We start from the raw sequence: 3969 nt of genomic DNA, 5'->3' as shown, positions 1-3969 counted from the left end.
GCATGTTGTTGTGGTGCGTGCGCTAGTCTGCATATCAAGCCCGTTATTATTTTGTGGATGTGATGCATTAGAAGATAAGGCCCCAGCACGCAAATACACATATGCATACATACATATTCGGCAATTCTCTACATATGCATGCACGTTTGGGTGAGTGTTGTTTGCAATTGATTTATACATACATATACACTTATTCGGACATGTACGGGTCGCAAGTACATACATACATACATATTGATTGCAATTAAAAAGAAATGTCATATTCTGGAGTTGGACAAAAATGGAATCCAAAATTTCAGACTTTACACGAAATCCATATAATGTGAGTTTAAGTTAACCACAAAATATTTTTCTCCTAGGCAAAAAAATCATGGTAGAGCGCGATGCATAAGAAGATAAGAAGTTAAGGCAAATGTGCACACACACATATACATACATACATACAGATTTGGCAATTCTCTCGCTCCATACATGTGTTTGGGTGAGTGTTTTTCGTAATTGATTTATACATATACACTTATTCGGACATGTACGGCTCACATGTATTAATTGCCATTAAAAAACAAAATTAAAACAAACTAAAGTTTGACATGGAAATGGATATAAAGTAGCAAAAAATACGTTTCTTCTTCGCAACAAATTCGTGAGAGCGCGATGCAAAGGAAGATAAGAAGTTAATGCCAATATGCACATATACATATACATACATACATATTTGGTGATGCTCTCTCTGCATACATATGTGTGTGTGTGCTCTCGCAATTGATATCTACTTATGCTTGTGCATTATTGCTTATGAGTTATCTTTCTTTGCGTTGACTCGAGTTGCTGTGTGTCGGCTTTTGCGTGATTTTGTTTTAGATAAACGCGTTTTATAAAAACTATAAGTGACGTTTTCGGACTAGCCATAAATTAGCAAAGAATATGTTTCCTCTTCGCAATAAGTTCGTGAGAGCGCGATGCAAAGGAAGATAAGAAGTTCATGCAAAAATATGCACATACACATCTATACACATATGCATACGATACATACGATTCTCTCTTTTTATACATGTGTGAGTGTGTGTTCTCGTAATTGATATCTACTTAGGCTTCTGTATTATTGCTTATGAGTTATCTTTCTTTGCGCTGACTCGAGTTGCTGTGTGTCGGCTTTTGCGTGATTTTGTTTTAGATAAACGCGTTTTATAAAAACTATAAGTGACGTTTTCGGACTAGCCATAAAATAAACGTATGCTAAAGCTTGACAAAAATGAAATCAAAATTTGAAGAAGTCCATCGTGAGTTCGAAGCGCAGCAAAAAATATGTTTCCTATTCGCAACAAATTCGTGAGAGCGTGATGCATAAGAAGATAATGCATACACATACACATATACACACATACATATTTGGCGATTCCCTCTGCATACATATGTGTGTGTGTGTGCTCTCGCAATTGATATCTACTTATGCTTGTGCATTATTGCTTATGAGTTATCTTTCTTTACGCTTACTCGAGTTGCTGTGCGTCGGCTTTTGTTCACGTGAATTTGTTTAAGTTAAACGCGTTTTACAAAAACTATAAGTACAAATTCTCAAGTAAATGCCATTCGTACATCTAATGATACATATATGTTTTCGGACTTGTACAAGTCGCAAGTAGTAAAAGCCAAAAAATAAGCTTATGCTAAAATTTGAGAAAAATGGAATCAAATTTTGGACAAGTGCATCGATTTAATGGACTTTCAGACTTTATGCGAAAGCGATATAATGTGAGTCAAAGCTTAATAAAAAATATATGTATGTTTCTTTTTCGCAACAAATTCGTGAGAGCGTGATGCATAAGAAGATAATGCACACACATACACATACATATTTGGCGATTCTTTCGCTGCATGCATGTGTGTGTGTGTGTGCTCGCAATTGATATCTACTTATGCTTGAGTATTATTGCTTATGCCGTTATCTTTTGCATTCGAGTTGCTGTGCGTCGACTTTTGCTCACGTGATTTTAAGTAAAGCTGCTTTACAAATATAAGTGAGAATTCGCAAGTATGTTATTAACAGACGTTAAAACAAAATCATATTCTAAAGTTTGACAAAAATGGCATCGAAATTTAAAGAAGTCCATTGATTTTATAGACTTGCACAAATGTTAAAGTGTTTATTATACCCTTGCAGAGGGTATTATTATTTTGTTGTGAATTGTGTAACGCAGAGAGGGAAACATCTCCGATCCCATAAAGTGTATATATTCTTGATCAGTATCCACAGCCGAGTCGATATATATACATGTCTGTCTGTCTGTTTCCATGTGCGAACTAGTCTCTCAGCTGGATCGGACCACTATATCATATCTTAACCCTAGCTGGCATTAACTATACTATTTTCCCTGTGCTTATGAAACAGTGTGGTCTGCTGCAAGGGTATTAAATCTTCGGTGCGCCGTAAAGAGTCCTCTTTTCTCGTTTTGCTCTAATTTTCTCTCTATTTCGCAACAGATTCGTGGGAGCGCAATGAATAAGAAGAAGATAATGCACACGCATACATATATGCACATGCATAACATATGTATGCATGTATGTATGTATGTATGTATGTGCATATTTGGCGATTCTCTCTGCATGCATACACATACATATGTTTGGGTGTGTGTCTTTGTTTACGGTCGCTTGCTCAGTTTGCTGTGCGCCCAGGCTTTGGCCAGCCTTCAGCTTTTGCCTTCAGAGGTTTGAACAGATAAAGTTACAACATTTAAAGACTTTTACGAAACGAAGTCGGACTTAATTTAAACGATATTAATAGCTAACAGAATACTAATTTATTTGTATTTCAATTTTACAGCTAAATCTGCCATGGACAGGAAAACATTCAGTAAGGCTTGGAAACTGAATGATCTTGGTTATTTCATGCCATGGTTAGAACTTGAACAGAATCGTATTTAAATTTTGTAGAATTCTGTCGATTTTTTGAGTCTCACGAATCCTTAAAGTTAACATATGTCGCTCCACAAGTCGTACGTAATTAATCCGTTTTAATTTCGTTTACAAAAACTAATTTCTTTTCATTTTCTACTTTTCAGCCACGCCCTTGGACAACATTTAATCAGCAAATGGTTTCTAGTTGATCTATATATCCTTGGTTATGCCATATCGGGGATATAGTCCTAGCGAACCTAAAGGACAACTGTCCCGGCCCCAAGATGGTTTCCAGTTGACTAGCATATCCTTGGTTCCATAGCATACCATCGATATAGTCCTTGCGAACCTACAGGGTCAGATTCCTGCAAAATGCGCATTGAAATGATCCAAAAACATGTATGCTTTTTCTTACAGGAGCCCTTTTCCATGAGCTGCAGCTGCAGCTGTTGTTTAACAGCCGGCTTACAGCACTCTTTTAACAGCAACTGCTATTTAACAGCACTCATTTAAATTGAGTTACATTTTTGCCCCTTTATGCTATGCAATGAATTTTTTCATTCGTAGAACTCATCGACCTACATTTCTGTTCGCCTGGTATTTGAGTGGAATTTTAGTGCAAATTTGGCACCCGGCCGGCGACGGGGACGCCCCGTGCGGGTATGCAACGAATTTTTTCGGCAGATAAAAATATTCTGCGTCGACCTGCTGGGCATTTATGTTCGCCTGGTATTTTGGCAGATTTTAAGAAAAATCTCGACAGTCAGCGGCTGCCACCAGACGCCCTTTTTGGGTATGCAATGCAAATGTTGGAGATATGTCGCTTCAAAACGACATATCTCCAACGCATTAAAAACGAAAATCAGAGCGCTGGAGATATGTCGTTTCAAAACGACATATCTCCAACGCATTAAAAACGAAAATCAGACGAAAAAAAAAAAAAAATAAGAAAAATCTCGGCAGCCCAACGGGCGCCCCTGGGGGTATGCAATGGATTTTTGAATTTTTAAATAAAAATACAGGAAATTCCCATTTTTATTTCAAATTATTGATTTATTTACAAAATTGTTG

General features: G+C 37.0%; 1 long non-coding RNA gene across 1 annotated transcript; it reads left to right on the top strand.

The window, feature by feature from the left end:
- LOC115768822 lies at positions 1-3741 on the top strand. The gene is made up of 5 exons (XR_004018622.1): positions 1-150; positions 360-481; positions 2825-2996; positions 3063-3254; positions 3316-3741. It is a non-coding gene; the product is annotated as an uncharacterized LOC115768822 (long non-coding RNA).
- Positions 3742-3969: the final 228 nt, after the last annotated feature.

The sequence above is a fragment of the Drosophila novamexicana genome, unplaced genomic scaffold (genome assembly GCF_003285875.2).
Source record: "Drosophila novamexicana strain 15010-1031.04,08,12 unplaced genomic scaffold, DnovRS2.1 tig00002045-arrow-arrow-pilon, whole genome shotgun sequence".
Classification (NCBI taxonomy): domain Eukaryota; kingdom Metazoa; phylum Arthropoda; class Insecta; order Diptera; family Drosophilidae; genus Drosophila; species Drosophila novamexicana.
Note: the sequence above shows the minus strand (reverse complement) of the source record. Positions and strands in the feature narration are given on the sequence as shown.